General features: G+C 40.7%; 1 pseudogene; it reads right to left on the bottom strand.

Annotated features, from left to right (window-relative positions):
* Positions 1-460: 460 nt before the first annotated feature.
* On the bottom strand, positions 461-1,518 carry LOC102878003 (annotated as a pseudogene).
* Between the last annotated feature and the right edge of the window lie 15,987 nt (positions 1,519-17,505).

Here is a 17,505-nt window from a genome sequence, read left to right on the forward strand (position 1 = left end):
GAAAAGAACTAGACTAAGAAGTCTGAAAATAATGAAATTGTAGGAAAGAATGAATTGTATATTTCAAATGAAAACTCTGTGCATTCCCTTTTTCCCTCTCTGTATTGGATTTTATGGACTTCAAGGAGTCTCGCTGTTCCAAAATGTTAATACCTATTTAAAATACACAAATATATGTACCTTTAAAGCATGCTTTCTCAGTCTGAGATCACTTACTTGCCTTGGTAATGTGATAGAAATAGCATGTGTGTGAAGTTGTGAATGTTCAAGCAGAATAAACTACATGATGAACAAGGGTTCTTGGATACCCAAGGCCTGGAGTGCTAAAATAAAAGCTGACATATAGATCCTTTTTCTCTTCTCCCCACAAAAAGCCATAAGTTTATTTATGACAGAAACAGTACAAATCTCAAACCAAGCTGCAGTTACTGTTATGAAACACACACACACACAAAGATCCTCATTTTTCGATGGTTAACTCCATAATAGCATTCACAATATCATTACTGTCATTCTTCAGAGCTCTGACTGCCTCTGCTCTTGACACATTTGCTTGTGACATGACCAATTCTATGTCCTTAACTTCCACACCTAGTTCATCAACTTCTTCCTCTTTACTCTGCTCTGTGCAGTTGTGTTGTCTTCAATATTTGAGACAGCTTCACCTTGAACTTCGAGTTTCTCAGCAGCTGCTAGCTGTGCTTCCTGAGACAAATCTTCGATCTTGGCTTCCCCAAAAACTGTGCAGATATCTGAAGCTGCGCTCTTGTGGACATCTGGGTTTGTAATGACAAAGAGGATATTCTTAGATTTCCGGATAATGACTCGAGTAACCCCTGTAACCTGTCGGAGACCTAGTTTAAACACAGCCTTCCGTACCTTCTTTTCACGTGGCTCTGTTTTGCTTTACTGACTGGTTTTTCATTGATTTCAGCTGCTGCCGCCAGCAGGGCTAGTTGTGTGATTGCCTGTATGGAATCTTGTTCCTGGGGCCTGGTACTGCTTCGTCACTGTTATATTCTGTTCCAGACCCTTTCTCAGGCTGGGGCTGGGACAGCTCCTGCCCTGTAACAGAGGTTTCTGTGGCTTCACCTGCATCTCGTGCAGTAAGCACAGAACCAAGATGGTGGCAGAAGGACAGCAGAGCCCATGGAGATTCTTTGAAAGACGAGTCTTACAGAGATGTTTTAAAGGAGAAAGGAGTGACAGTTAAAACGATAGTAAAGTTAACCTCTCATGAGTTAGAAGGGAGGTTTAATTCTGGGTAGCAGGTCAACAGAGGTCATTATCTGAATTATAAATATCTTCAAAGGGAACTTCTTCCTCTTGTCTGCCCAGTTCCCGCAACTGCACTGTCTCCCAGTGAAGCATTCATAGTTATTCCAGCAAACCCAGTACAGAATGTTGGGGACAGCTATTTCATTCCTCTTAACAGACTGAAATATGAAGCCAACTGAGCAGTTGGGGTGGGGAAATTATACCTTCGAGACTAATAGGAATTGGTATGATTAAAGGCATTTAGAGAAGAATGGGAGAAAAACTACAAAGGGCACCAAAGGTGAAAAGAGGGTTTGTGTCTGAATTCCACCTCTGCTACCAGATTAATGTATTCCTAATGGTCTTAACTCAAATACTTAAAATAAAAGCACCATAAAAGAGGAAGGCTGACATTATCAGCCCCACCCTGAGGAGCTCAGAGTTCTAAAAGTTAAAATATAATTTATTGAGTAATGATGGCATAAGTTGTAACTTTCTAGGATTCCACAAAGGCAGGTGGAAGGAATATTCTCAATAGTATTCCAGGAAGGTGTATAACAGACACAGTAAACTAATGGCTTGTTTCATGATAAATGTACTTAAAAGGACAACCTGGTGAATGGTCTATGATGTCTCTTGATCTTTGTGTCACAACTCAAGATGTCTGGCTTGGTGAGGATCTCTCTCAAGGTGGGTATGTGCTCTGCATATATAATCTCAAGTATTCCTCATAGCAGCACTAGTGGTTGGAGATTTTTACTCCTATTTCATAAAGGAAACTGACCTCAAAAAGAGATGTCAAGTTATTTGCCCAAGATTGGGTGGAAAAGTTGGGCTTTAGATCCATCTGACCCTAAAAATGATGCTATTTCTATAATATCATTATTTCATTCTTTCTGTTATTTTAACTATTGCTTGCAAAATAATCTGACTTCCCCTTTCTTTAAGGGAAATCATCCAGGCTTAAACCTTGGAATATCTTTGAACCTTCCAATCAACCATTCCACAAATATTTACTGAGCACCTACTAAGAGCTAGGCATTTGGCTTAAAGAATGAATGAAATACAATGTCTATTCTCAGAGCATACAGTTCATACATGGAATCAGTTATTAAATCTCATAGAGTTCATTTATCATGCATCTATTCCCACCTTTCTTTTCTGAGCATCTCCTTTAGGCTCAGACCCTCGCTGCCTGCTGGTTGAGCAATAGTCTTATAACTGATCTCTACTCATATTAGCTGGGGTCATAGGAGAACTACTCACAGAGTTTGGGCAAGGTGAAGAATCTTAAAAAGTGATGGGGAGACATCTAGAAACTAGCAACAGTGGGAAGCCACGAACATGCCTAGAGGCAAGGTGTTCTAAAGCTGCTGCCACTTAAGAGCTATAGTCTCTGAGGGAAGCAGCTAGGAACCTCTCTCCTCCCTCCTTCTCATCTTCTGGTGCCACACTCTGCTCAAACTCAGAAGCTAGCCAGTCCTAGGTCTGTCATCTGCAGGGGTCAGCCACCACGTGCAGAGAAGTGGAGAATGGATCAAGTATGGGCAAATGGAGAATAACCAGCTATCTATTCATTCGCTCAACAAATATGTGTAGCCTATGACAGGCATGGTGGCTGCAATAGTGAGGAAACATATCTTCACAGAGCTTACAGTTTGGGGGAAGCCACTGAGAAAAATTAAATAAAACACTAATAAGCTTCATTCGCTTGAAAGTAAGAGCTGAGAAAAAGAACCCAGTTCAACAAGAGTTTAATAAAGGAAACAGAATCAACTTTGGAATTCAGAGGAGACTTTCCCAAGAAAGGGACAAGAGCTGAGAGTGAAGGAAGAGATTAGGGAGGAGAGGAAGAACTGGAGAGCACAGTTAAGCAGAGGGCAGCAGAGGGCAAAGTGCCTGCCTGTGTTAAGAGGAAGCAAGGCTCATCCCAGGAACAGAGAAGTGCAATGCAGAGGAACAGGGAGTGCTGGAAGGACAAGTGGCCTGAGCAAAGGTAGGCCTGAGTTATTAGGAGGAGCAAACAAGCTGATTGTGAAGCACTTAAAACAGTGCCTGACACATAGTAAGCACTATAGAAGGGTTTATTTAAATATAGACAAATACATAAAGTATCTAAGTATTGAACAGAGTTGGTTATAGGTGCCTGGAATTCAGAAGAGAGTTCTGTATTTTAGAATTGAGAGTCACTGGGATATAACTGATCCCGTAGGGAAGAAAACAATGGCCTAGGGAGAGAGGTGGTTGAAAAGAAGAGAGGCCTTCTGGCCCAGTCTTGATATTTAATGGCCAGGTAGAGGAGATTGACTCATCAAAGGATATTGAAAAACGGCTAGAGAAAAACCACAATGAGATACCATCTCACATGTACTAGGATGACTGTTAGGCACTGACTCGTGTTCCCCCAAAATTCACATGTTGAAGCCCTAACACCCAATGCGATTGTATTTGGAGATAGGGCCTTTAAGGAAGTAATTAAAGTTAGATGAATAAGGCGGGTGGGGGAGGAGGGGGAGCTGATGTTCTTTTAAGAAGAGGAAGAGACACCAGAGATCTCTCTACCTGCACGCACAGAGGAAAGGCCATGCGAAGACATGGCAAGTAGTAGATCTGCAAGCCAGGAAGAGAGGTCTATTCTGAAACCAACCCTGCTGGCATCTCAGTATTGGACTTCCAGCCTCCAGAACTGTGAGAAAATAAACTTCTGTTGTTTAAGCCACCCAGTCTGTCATTGTGTTATGGCAGCCCAAGCAAACTAAGGCAATGGCTACCATTTAAAGAATGGAAAATAAAAAGTGTTGGTGACGATGTGGAGAAATTGGAACTTATCCCTAAACAAGAGGAAGAGAAGGATTGATGAGGGCAGTGGAAAGTTGAGGGGATTCACTTGTTTCTGTAAAGTGGGAAGTAAAGTCTACCAGCTGGATGTAGCAGACAAGGGAAGATAGAGGTTTAAAGAGTGGAAAAGGTTTGAAATTATGTGGGAAAGTGAACAGAGGAGTGAAGGCAGGTCGTCAGGCCTGCTGAGTGCTTGTTGAAAGATGGCCGTATTGAATTTATCTTGCACTGCTCTGCCCTGGAGCATGACTTTCTCCAGCACAGCTCAGCTACTGGAGTCAGATAAGGAGAAAGCACAGAAAGAGGGCCTCGCCCTGGTCAGGCCCAATGGTATGGAGTTGAAAGTGCAGGAGAGTTTAAAGCTGAAGAGGCAGAGGCCACAGGGAGGTTTAAGGGGGCTCAGGGTTCTAGAGGTGGGGGAGGAGTGGCAGGCAGTGTCAGGGGCTAAGAAGTACAGAGCATTGCTGTGTGCCACACTCACTTGTCAGGGGAGCTTTTTCAAAGTACAATTACAATCATGTTCCTCCCTTTGAACCCATCAGTTTAAGTATAGACAGAGCTTGCATTAAAAGCCTTCCCCACTAGGGCCCAGAGACACTGTTTAGATATATCTCCCAAACCTTCTCTATCCAAAACCTTCTCTGTTGTCTTCTGCTCCTTCTGTTCCTCTTGGTATTCCTACCTAGTGCTAAACCAGAATGGACCATAAGTATCTCCGTTGCTTTCTCAATTTTGTGACATTGCTTATATATTTTGCTCCCTCGGGAATGCCCTCTCTGTGAAATAAATCACTCCTTTACCTGTGTTCTTATGGTACTTAATGCACATCTCCTTTATGGCCCTTGCCACATGTTGTGGTAATTTTTTGTTTACACTTGTAGGAGATATCTGTTGTATTTATCTGCTCAACATCCCTTCCCCCATGGCCCCTCCCTTTCTTTAGTAACAGATCCCCCTACAGTTAGAAAATTGCCCCTCCTTCACTCATCATAGATCTGGTGTGGCTCCTGAATGTGGCTTCTGGACTGTCTGGCTATCACTATGGGCACATGACTCAAACCAGGCCAATCAGTGTGTCCATTCAGGACTGTATACCTGGAACAGGAAAAGATCGCTCTTCCCTTAGGTCTACTAACTGAGATGATGCAAGTCAGTTGTCGGTGGTCACTTTCCACACCATGACTTCTAACCACTACCACACAGAGGAAGCCCTGGTGAAAGGGGAAAAAAGAGAAGACCGAAGCAGAGATCACGTTATTGACTTCTGAGATCCACTTAGGCTTAATGCCGCCTTCCCTCCTGCACCTCGCAATTGTACAAGCCATTCAAGTGCTCTTTTGCTTAAGCTGGCATGAGCTGGTTTTGTTTACTTGTCCTTGAAAGTGTCTCGGTGAAAACACTTGTCTCCTCTGCGAGACTCTTAAGTCCTTAACTAGACGCAGAGACTTTGCAGCCCAGCACCTAGTATAATGGGTACTCGATAATGTGAAATAAAATTTGAAATCCTAACAATCACTCCAGGTCCAATTCAAGTTTCATTTACTTCTATAATAATTTTACTGAAACCCCAAACCCATTAGGATCATTCTCAGACCCTAAAGCAATTGCCTGTGACTCCTGGTAGCACTGTATAGATTTCGCTTCTCATTTTAGTTGGTTATGTTCATGGCCAGATAATAAGTTGGATGCAAGGCTTAAGTCTGTGTGGTAGGCATTCAATAGAAGTTAACTGTTCTAAACTGCATTCCTGTGTGCCAGTTGTGCAGAGGGGAAAAGAGATAGGTGAGATTCAGTTTCTGTTCTTAAGGTGTTTGCAGCATATGTTCAACAAGTTGTGAATTGCCTTAACCTGAATAGAAAATGAATACAGAAGAAAGTAATACATATCTCTTATGGCGAAACAAAGCTCTAGACTGACAGCAAAAGATTTTTTATCAGGAAGTGTCAAAAGAATGCGGAACAAGCTCAGAAACATTTTATAAACAGATCAGAAAACAAATATACTGGAAATATAAAACCCCTCATGAATAAAGTCAAAAGCATCATTTTCCTGAACATAATTTAGCAACTTTAGGAGTCACTAAATCCTCTTTTCCTTGTCTCCAAACTCCTTTCCAACTAAATAAGAGTAGGTTAATCCGATCCTCTGTGTATGTCCAACCCTGGGTAAACACAATGGCTATAAAATGCCCAGCTTCTCCAGAGAACACTCAGTGAAGCTCACGTTGTTCCAGCTGTTCTCACTGTATGTTAAATATGGTGGGAGAACTTTGTTCAACTCTGAGGCCCCCGTAGCCACTCACAAAGAAACTTGGCATCTGCAGATTTTCTGGGAATATCTGTTGAATGAATGGTGAAGGACTCAAATCAGATCTTCTACCCGAAGGTGTGATCATATCCAAATTCCTCAGATTGTTTCCTTTTCAGTCCCCTTCAGAAGTTTCACTCCCTCCCTGGACAGCCAAACTGAAACAAAAGTTTATGCTAGAATCCTGGAATCTTCGTCTAATCTCTGGCAGCCTTCGGGGAATCAGGCAAAAGCCATCCAGGCAGATATGCCCAAACTGATTATGTCATCTCAGCCCTAATAGCGTTGTTCAGTGTCTCTGGTCACCTGAAAGCTTTTCTGTTGCAGTTAAGATATGAAGAGATCAGCTAGCTAGCTGCTCAGTAGGATGTCATCTCAAAGTAGCATATCCAGGGTGAGGCACCAAAAGGATTAGATCCTCCACTTTTCTGGATCAGAAACTTGATTAGACCTACTCTCTCATGATAGGTGTATTAGTCAGGATTCTCCAGAGAAACAGAACCAACAGGATATATAGAGATATATAAGAGGAATTGGCTCATGTGGCTGTGGAGGCCGAGAAGTCCTATAATATGCAAGCTGGAAAACCAGAAAAGCTGTTGGTGGAATTCTGAGTCCAGAGGCCTGAGAATGGGGGAGGGGAAGTGATGGCATAAGTCCCCATCTGAATCAGAAAGCATAAGAACCAGTATCCTCACTATCAAGGCAAGAAGAGGTGGATGTCTCAGCTCCAGCTGAGAGAGCAAATTCACATATCCTCCACTTTTTTTTTCTATTCAGGCCTTCGACAGATTGGATGATGCCCACCACATTGGTGAAGGTGATCTTCTTTATTCAGCCTACAGACTCAAACGCTAATCTCTTCCAGAGGGCACTTCCAGAGTGCCCTCACATGCACCCCCAGAAATAATGTTCTACCAGGTATCTGGGCATCCCTTAGCCCAGTCAGGTTGATACACAAAATTAGCTGTCATATTAGAGGCGATCAAACTCCAGGAAACTGAGTTGCACTCCTCCCAAAACACTTCCCAAAGGTCAGAGATTCAACTAACCTGAAATTCAGTCCTTCTGTCCTAATGAAATAAACACAGAAACTTTATACACAAAAAGGTAAGGGATTTTTTTTTTTTTTTTTTTTGCTTATAAGAAGAGGGGAAGAGTATGTTATATTCTTACATAATTTGAATTTTTTTGCATTAGGTATGTTTTATATTAAAATATACATTTTAATATTGTATCGAATAATTCATCTGTGAGACTAATTGTTGATTCTACAAGGGTAGGGGACTATGTTTTGTTTTGCCTTGTTACTGTACCTCTAGCATATAGCACAGTGTCTGACTTATTGTAGGTGCTGAATAAATATCCAGAAGGGTGTCTTTTGTCAATCTATTCTAACTTTAATAGTGGTCACAGTCATGTAAATCATGGAAAGGTTGACTAGTTCACAGACTATCAGAGTCTTTAAACATTATATAGGCCATAATTTCCCAGCCTGCAGACAGTGCCTCTTAGTGCTTTGTGAAATCAGTGTAGTGAGTTATGACTGGCCTTTTAAAAAGTAGAATTCAGTAGAAAAATAAAAGAGTACATTAAATAGGATGTTGCTTCATGAAATTTTGTTTCCGTTTTGCATACACTATGTGGTAATGTAAAATGTATTTCTTAACTCTGGGTTGTGGTCAAAAAGCTTGAAATCTTATCTAACACACACACACACACACACACACACACACACACAGAGAGAGAGAGAGAGAGAGAGCTCTCCAGCCATATAACAAACCACTTTCAGTTCCACAGAATACCATGCCATTTTCTACTCTGGAGGACTTGGCATTTATTGTTCTCTTTTTCTAGAAATGCTGAAATGTACTTTTCCTTTTTGTCTACTGGGGGCCCTGGGCTTACTCTTCAAGATGTCGCTCAAATACCTTGTCTATGAACCCTCCATGACCCTTCTGAGCAAAGCTAGATTCCCTCCTTTGTGCTTACACCTCCCCTTCTACCTGATTCATCACAGTACTATGCACTGGACAGTTGTCACTTCCACAGGTGGCTGCCTCTTCTACCAGTGTGGCTCCTGATAGCAGGGACTTTGTGGTCCTCACCTTGATATTGCCAGGCCCCACATGATGCCTGTAGCACTCCATGCATGACTGTTAAATAACTACAGGGAGAAGCCTTTATATGAAGAAAGCAACTCTTTATGTGATGAACTATAATAGCATCTAAATTTGAGCATTCAAATTTTTCAGCAGTAAGTGAAAAAAAGCAAGGTGAGGTAGATGCACAATATGCTGCCATTGTGTGTGTGTGTGTGTGTGTGTGTGTGGCGGTAGATGCACAATATGCTGCCATTGTGTATGTGTGTGTGGGAATAGCTTTGGAAGAACACAAAGGAAACTGGTAACAGTCACTGGGATTAGCTTTGGAAGAACACAAAGGAAACTGGTAACAGTGCTTGCCACCTGGGACAGGCTTAGGAAGGAGACTAAAATATCACTATCTGCCTCTTGATTTTTGTGCTATGTGCATGGGTTACCTATCACCAACGTTAATTAATATTCCTCCAAAATATTTTCGTAAGCAATGGATATAAGAAAGAAGATTTGTGGCTTCCATATATCCCATAATGTAGAAAGGCATAATTGTTTCCTATTGACTGATTTTTAAAAAGACCTTTACTGTCTATGAACCTTAAAGGAAACATAGACTTTTTCTGATTTACAGCAAAAAGGAGATGTGGCATCTCCTTCTAACCAGGAGAGCAGCCTGGGTATGAGAAGATGAGAGTGTATAGAATTGCAGTTTGTAAGACATAAGCAAATGTCCAGGCTTTATGGAAAACCACAGGTCATTGGGAAGGCCTGACTAATGAGCACTCTGCAGTTGTCAAAGAAGGCAATTGTAACAAAGGATAATGTAAGCTAATTTTGTAACCGTTTGGAGAACAAGATTCTTCTCTCTCCAGTCCTCTGGCTGGGCACTCCAAAGTCTTCACTTCATTAAAATATTCTTTTATATAATCCTAATTGTTAGAATTAAAAGAGCTGCTTATTACAGACCTGGGTTTCTATGGCAACAGTAAAATAAATGCCAAATTGTCTGAAGCATTGAGAAAAATAATATACAGTAATAATAGGCGGCCCTGTGAAACCTTTAATAAAACAACTCATTGAGAGTCAGCTACTCTACATGTTGTAACAAGAATGGCCGAGGAGATCTGCAAACTGAAAAACCCAGCAAAAAGTCACTGAAATGGTTTTGAGCCAAAAAAATATTTGTGGCTACTTTAGGATTATCATCAGGATGTTCAAAACATAGCTGTTAGTGAATGAAAAGATCATTTTCTCTTTCACATTATATGCTCAAATCTGTCTTGAATTTTCTCTCTCTCTCTAGCTTTGCTGCTTGCTAGAATCCTGGCCCAGAGTGATCTTGGCCCCAGGCCAGGGCCTGCCCTGTGGCTGCCTATGAAAGCACAGGGGACTTGCCCCTTCTGCTGCATCTTCCATGTTCCTCTCCTCGGAATGGAGGGTAAGCTCTAAGAAGGGAGCTCGGAGATGGGCCCTTCCTGATTCATGTTTTTGGACATAAGTTCTTTTTCGAAATTAGTTCTTGACTTACTGTAAAGCAAATGGCAAAATCTTTTGTATTAGTTTGCTGGGGCTGCCATAACAAAGTACCAGACACTGGTTGGCTTAAACAACAGAAATTTATTTTCTCACAATTCTGGAGGCCAGAAGCCCAAGATCAAGGTGTTGGCAGGGTTGGTTTCTTCTGAAGCCTCTCTCTTTGACTTTTAGATGGCAATTGTAGGGGAGGAGTAATTTCTCTCTACCCTCAGGGTTCTTTCAGCTGGTCTAATAAGCAAATAGACATGAGACAAATTAGAGAAAATAACATGGGTATATAAGAGATCCCAAGCTGGGAATGAGATAATGCACCTTGGGGCTTCAGAAGGTTATTGCAAAGAGAGCACATGCTAAGTGATTAGTAGTTTGCCCTGCCATTCACATAGGTCAAAAAAGGTTTTCTCTGATAATCTCTTAGTATGAGCAAGGCACCAAATTCAAGTTCTAGGCAGTTAAAGGAGGGGCAGAAATTTCACTTGAGTCCGCAGCTAAAGTTACCTTAAACTCAAAATAATTCTCATACCACAGAGGCACATCTTGGGATGACTGGTTCTGAAGCCCCCACACCATCTTCTCCCTGTGTCTTCACATGGTCTTCCCTCTGTTTATGTCTGTGTCCTAATTTCTTCTTATAAGGACACAAATCGTGTTGGATTAAGGGCCCATCCTAATGACCTCATTTTAACTGAATTACCTCTTTAAAGAGCTTATCTCCAAATACAGTTACATTCTGAGGTACTGGGGGTTAGGACTTCAATGTATGAGTTGGGCTGGGGGGAGACTATTCAGCCCATAACACTAAATATGCTCCTTTACAATATGACTTTGCTATCCTTCCCATTGAGGTGAGCACAACCCAATATAACTGGTGTCCTTATAAGAAGAGAGGATTAGGACCCAGACACAGAGAGAGGGCTCCCTATGACCATGAAGACAGCTGTTTACAAGCCAAGGAGAGGGGAGGGGCCTCAGAAGAAACTAACCCTGCCAGTACCTTGATCTTGGTCTTATAGCCTCCAGAATTTAGAGAGAAAAAATTCTGTTGTTTAAGCCACTCAGTCTGTGGTACTTTGTGAGAGAAAAAATTCTGTTGTTTAAGCCACTCAGTTCTGTGGTACTTTGTTATGGTCCAAGCAGACTAACTACACTTAGAGGGATGGGAGGAATCGTTGCAGCTACCTTTTCCTACAATCTGCCACACCCTCAAGACTTTAGGCCTGTTTTTCAAGGCAAGAGAAGAAAGAGATACCAGAGAAGATGGTGAAAGATCAGGGAAGTATGAAAATCAGTGTATGTTTGTGCCACGGAAGCCAAAGGAAGAGAGAATCTTGGGAAGAGATCTTTGGGAATGTCAGATCTCAAGGAGGATGGGGACTGAGAAATGGCTACTGGATTTGACAGTGGTAATTGACACACCACACAGTTCACAATGCGGAAGGGCCTGGGATTGATGGTAGGGAAGAAAAGAGTGTTGGTCAAGGAGATCTTTACACTCTCACCATATATTTCTTCTGCTTGAAATATTTTACCATAATAATATATCCAAATGTAAATTTTAAGATATAGTAATTTTTAAAGAAAGAAAGTGACAGTCCTCTTTGGGCCCTCCACCACTGCCTTTTGGAAGTACCAACTTTTAGGAGTTTAGTACACATTCTCATTTGTTGCTGGGAAGTGCAAAATTAGTGGGAAATTTGGGGAAAAAACCATCAACACTACAAATGTGGTAAATTGTACTCCAATAAAGTTATTTAAAGATTATTACAAATGCATAAACCCTTTAGATATACTCACACATATGTAAAATGACACAATGTACAAGGATATTTGCTGCAGCTTTATTTGTTATAGAAAAAGTCTGGAAATAATCCAAGTGTCTTCTAATTAGGGTTGATTAAATAAATTGTGCTACAACCACACAATGGAATCTTGTGCTACTGTTTAAAAAAATAAAAAGAATGAGGAAGCTTTCCTTGTACTGATATGGAAAGATTTCCAAGACAGATTAAGTGAAAAAAAACAAGGTACGTGAGCAGTTGTATACTCCTTTTATGTAAACAAGGAGGCAAAAGAACACACTTATACATATAAGTATACATATGAGTATAATGCATATATGTTTTTAACTCGCTTATATTTGCATAAATAAACTAGAGGGATAAGAAACAAATAGAATTGGTTATCTGGTCAAAGGTGAGATTATTCTAGATTATTTTTTCATTTACATACACAGTATCATTAGATCATTATAGCAAATCTGAGGCAAGTATTATTATCCCCATTTTACAGATGAAGATTAGAAAGACTAAGTCACTTACTTGTCCGGTTTACCAACTTACACAATTGGTAAATATGGAGCCTGATTCCAGCCTCACTGTGCCTAACTCCAAATTCCATTGTAACTTTATTCAAATTGTCCCCTGAATAAACTGGCTCCTGGTCTTCAGATTTATGATCTAAAATAAATAACATCAAAGGCAGAATAATCAAAAGTCATAGCCTAAGGTATTTTAAGGTGTTTATACAAATACGAGGGGCTAGAGATTGGGAGACATTTTTTATTAAGTGGGCTGGTTTTGCTGGCAGTATTTTTGTGTTTGTTTATTTGTTCCTTTGCTGACTTCCTGGCTTTTTAGATGTCTGCTTTGGAAGAAATAAGTGGAGGAGGGGATAGAAAGATGATCTACTTCATGTGGTACATACAGTTCCCTTAAGCAAGTAATTTTTTGTTGAGGCTTTTGAAGTTTAGGGTTTATACTGATTTAAATCCAAGACATGTTGTTCAAGAAAGTAATTAGAGATATAGGAACGGAAACAAAAAGTGAAGAGAAGTCCCTTCCTGGATAAGCCTTCTGCTATCACTGTTGCCAAGTATCCTGGATAGGAAGGACTTCCCATCTGAAAACAGAAAAATCTTGAGTTCATCCATCTGCAAGAAGGCTTTGGCACCCAGTTAAGTTACACTGGATGTTCTATATCTTTTCTTAACTAGCTATGTTTTTCTCTGTCATAAAGAAATCTCTTTTAAGCCAGATTTATTTTCTAAATGGAAATATCTGTTGAATGAAATAGCTCTTGCTCTGAGCAGTCTAGATCCCAAAGTCCATCAGTTACATATTCGCGGTTGTTACTTATATGTCCTTCAGAGGGGTTCTAATTAGAGCTCTATGGATGGTAAGGATTTAAAATTTAGTAAAAGAGAGAGGGGAATCTCAAGAACCCATAGTAGAAAGTCCTCTCCTTGGATTACTCTCCTGTAGATTTCAGCTGCACTGGCACTGGTTTGCCATGATGCCAAGCTGGGCCAAACTCCTGGGTCTTTTCTCAGCTGGTAAAAATGGAAAAATAGAGAAAGTCACTTCTTCCTGAGGCTGGTGACTCCTGTCCCCATCACAGTGACCTACAATGCCAGAACCTCACAAAATTGTCACCCTAATTTCAAACCACTTTATGAATGTTTTGCCTTTGTCTTGCAGCAAAGCTGACCTCCCAGCTTGCCTCAGAAGCCCTCAGTGCTCTCAGCATGACCCGGCCAGATCTTATGGATGGTGCTTTTATTCTGAAGACTAACCCTCTCTTCAGCTCATCACATCTAATAGAAAATGAAGCCATGACACTTGATAAAGCCAATGCAGAGTAAAACTTTCTCTCTTTGCACTCTTAAGGAGAAACAAGAACCATTATGATCTGGGACACCTCAAAGACATTAGCACTTCTTTGGCAGTGGAGCAAGTATTACACCCAAACCCCCAGTCACTGTCAGCATCAAAGCAAGACCTGATTACGTTGTCTGGTAAAATGATTTATTGGCTGGATGATGGTGTCTCATCATTTAAATTGGTCAACCCTCAGTTCATTTGTTTCAGCATTTATTCATTCATTATTCATTTACTTATTCATTTACACTTATGGAGGCAGACTTTGTATTAGGCACTAAGATTATAAAAGAGAACGAGACAGAAACAATCCCTGACCTCAAGGAGCTGGCAGTCCAGCTATTTTTCTCTCCCCTCATAACTCTCATGAACTTTAAAATGCCCCCTTTTACCTAACCATCATGCACAGAGCTGTCAGTAGCTCTGCCTCTCTGGTCTATGTTAATGCCCATTGTCACTGGAGAGTTCGGAGTACATCAGCTTCCAACTTAAGGAGATAATGAAGTCTAAAAGTGATGATCATTCTAGGGTTTGAAATAATTCTCTTATTTGAAAAACAACTCATTTACATTTCACAATGTTTCTTTTTTTGAAGTAACATCTTTACTGAGATATAATTCACTTACCATACAACTTACTATTTAAAGTGTACAATTCAGTGGGTTTTAGTATATTCAGAGTTGTAAATATAGCCATCACCGCAATCAATTTTAGAACATTTCATCACCCCAGAAAGAAACCCCATACCCATTAACTAATATATTAATCAACTTTCTGTTCTTATATATTTAGCTATTCTGTAAAATTCACAAAAATGAAATCATTTAATGCATAATCTTTTGTGTCCAGCTTCTTCAATTAGCATAATATTTTTATGGCTCATCCATGTTGAGGCATGTGTCAGTACTTCATTCCTTTTTATGGCTGAGTAATATTCTATTATGTGGATATTTCAGATCTTAATTATCTAATTATTAGTAGATGGTATATTTCATTTTATATGTGAAGAAACTAAAGCAAATAAATGACTAGGTTGGGACCATTCAAAGCCAGATCTCCAGTGCTCACCACATTAATTCCATTAGGTCCCATAACTTAAAAGTGCGTGTTCATGTCTACTTTCAAAACACATACCTAAAAAATTCTGTAACAGGGAATGAAGCCAAGAAATGCAACATAGCTTCTAAGACTGCCTCCTCGGCAGTCTAGGCAGCCTCCTCATTATTTGCTGTAGTTATTTAAGGTTTTTCCCCACTTTCCAGGGAAAAAAGAATTTCCGGGGTGAAACAGAAGTTAATAAAAAATGGTTATTTGTAGAACATAGTTCTCACCACTGCCCCTTCTCTGATTCGGTGCCTCTCCTCTCTTGTTGCCTGTGGACAAGTCATAGGTCATTAGAAAGGGCCTGTGGGAGCTGAGCAAGAGAGAGAAAGTTCCTGATTGAAAATGAGGACATCACTGGTCGACAACCATCACCATTAAACTTTAGTTACCAAAGCACAAGTTCCAGAATCCATAGGCCATATGCAAGTACTATGAAATTCATCTGATTACTCTTGTCTCCATAATAAATTTATACATTTAGATTAGGCCCTTAGTGGAGAGATATCCTTGTACAAGTTAATGTAATATATAATTCTTTCCTGTATACAGAGATTTTATTTAATTTGAAAAGAAAATGATGATTTTAGACAAAGCTTTGACTCTATAGCAATGTAAGTCTGTCCATCTTTAAACCAGATTCTAAGAGCAGCCAATTTCTAGTTTCCAGCAGCTGGCAAGAGGACCCTTAATGAGCTCTATTGATAGTTCTGTTTTCTTCATCCCATATCGTATAAAAAAAACAATCTAGACTCCTTGACAAGCTTTATGTGATCATTTGAGTTTTACAAATGGTTTCTCTAATAGTATGCCAAAATCATTTTTGTATTATTTTCAGATAGCTTTACTGTAATATACAGCAATGTTTATCCTGGTAATGAGTCTTCTGTAAACAGCCAACTGATGCTCTATGTTATGGAAACCAATCTATATGCAAATGAAACAATTACTGGAAATACTAGGATGCATTAATCATAGCACTATGAAGATCTGTTTAGGTTGCGTAACAGAACACCATAGTCTGCGTGGCTTATAAACAACAGAAATTTATTTCTCACAGTTCTGGAGTCTAGAAAGTCCAAGATCAAGGTGCTGGCAGATTTGGTGTCCGGTACAGGCTCACTCCTGGCTCATAGATGGCCGTCTTCTCGCCGTGTCTTCAGATGGCAGACGAGGGCAAGGCAGATCTCTGGGGTCTCTTATAAGGGCCCTTATCCCCTTTATGAGGGCTCTACCTTCATGACCTGATCACCTTCCAAAGGCCACACATCTAAATATCATCACATTGGGATTAGGATTTCAACATATGAATTTTGGAGGGGACTCAAGGTCTAGTCCATAGCATATGGACTAGATCATTTGAGTTTTACAAGTAAGGATAATAAAGTTGAATAAATCAACTCAGAAGTATCAAAATTAAATCCAGCCTAGTAACTCAAGCTAAGAGAAGGAGGCTGATATAAACAAGAACATATTGTCAGACCGTATGAGGCAGAATATGAGGTTGAGGGTTCAACCTCAGTGAGCTTCTTACAATCATCTCTCACTCCTTCTTTTGCCTCCAGATTTCCTCTCCACTTGGAGGGATTGGGGCTCCCTATTCTAGGACCCTAGTTAAACTAACCAGTCTAGGGCTGTTCTGGTCAATGGTGGCTGCTGCTCCTCCTATGAATATTTGTGCACTAAGATCTAATTCTAAACCTGTTCTGATTCCCATGCATCTCCTGCTGTAATATGATGTTCTCTTCTGTCATAGCTGGGGATACACTGAGTTCTGCAAATGACCACATCTGGACATTGGACCTCCCTCCTTCAGGGGAGGGGAGCTCCAAGGAGGAGGAGAGAAAGGCACTTGTGAGGGTTGGTGAGCATCCAAAATGAAAAACCCAATCTTCCCTCCTATTGTAGGGGAAATTTTCAGTTCATTCTATCACCTGAGTTTCTTTTACTACTCATAAAAACACTTTAATTCTGATACTCTGGTCACCAGGTAGGCGGAGGGTTTTCCCCACAATAAGAAGCAAGTCTCCAACACCAGCTGAGTATCCTGCAATTTAACTCAATTCTGACTCTATCTACCCAGAGATAGCAACAAATCCCACAGGTTAAGGGCTCAGTCCCAGAACACTGCCCTCCCACCCTCGTCCCCCCACATCCAGGTACACACCAGACACTAGTCTCAAGCCTAGATTATCACGTATGCTTCTGACCAACCAGCTATAGATTGGAGGTTGCAATGATCTCCTTGAGTTTGATTAATTTACTAGAGTGGCTTACAGAACTCAGGGAAACACTTACATTTACTAGTTTATTAAAGGATATGAAAAAAGATCCAGATGAACAGCCGGATGAAGAGCTATAGGGCAAAGTCTGGGAGAGCCTACAGTGCAGAAGCTTCTGTCACTGTGGAGCTGGAGTGCGCACCCTCCCTGTGGGGATGTGTTCACCAATCTGGGAGCTCACTGAATCCCATACTACTGGGAAATTATGGAGGCTTCATCACGTAGGCCCAATGGATTATTAACTGCATTTTCAGCCCTTCTCCTTTAGCAAGACAATGGGGGCAGGACTGAAAATTCCAAGTTTCTAATCATGGCTTGGTCTTCCCAGGGACCACGGAGCCCACCCAGAGTCACCTCATGAGGACAAAAGACACTCCAATCGCCCCAAAAGTTTCAGGAGTGCTATGTCAGAAATCAGGGCAGAAATC

Source organism: Pteropus alecto, unplaced genomic scaffold (assembly GCF_000325575.1).
Source record: "Pteropus alecto unplaced genomic scaffold, ASM32557v1 scaffold164, whole genome shotgun sequence".
Taxonomy (NCBI): domain Eukaryota; kingdom Metazoa; phylum Chordata; class Mammalia; order Chiroptera; family Pteropodidae; genus Pteropus; species Pteropus alecto.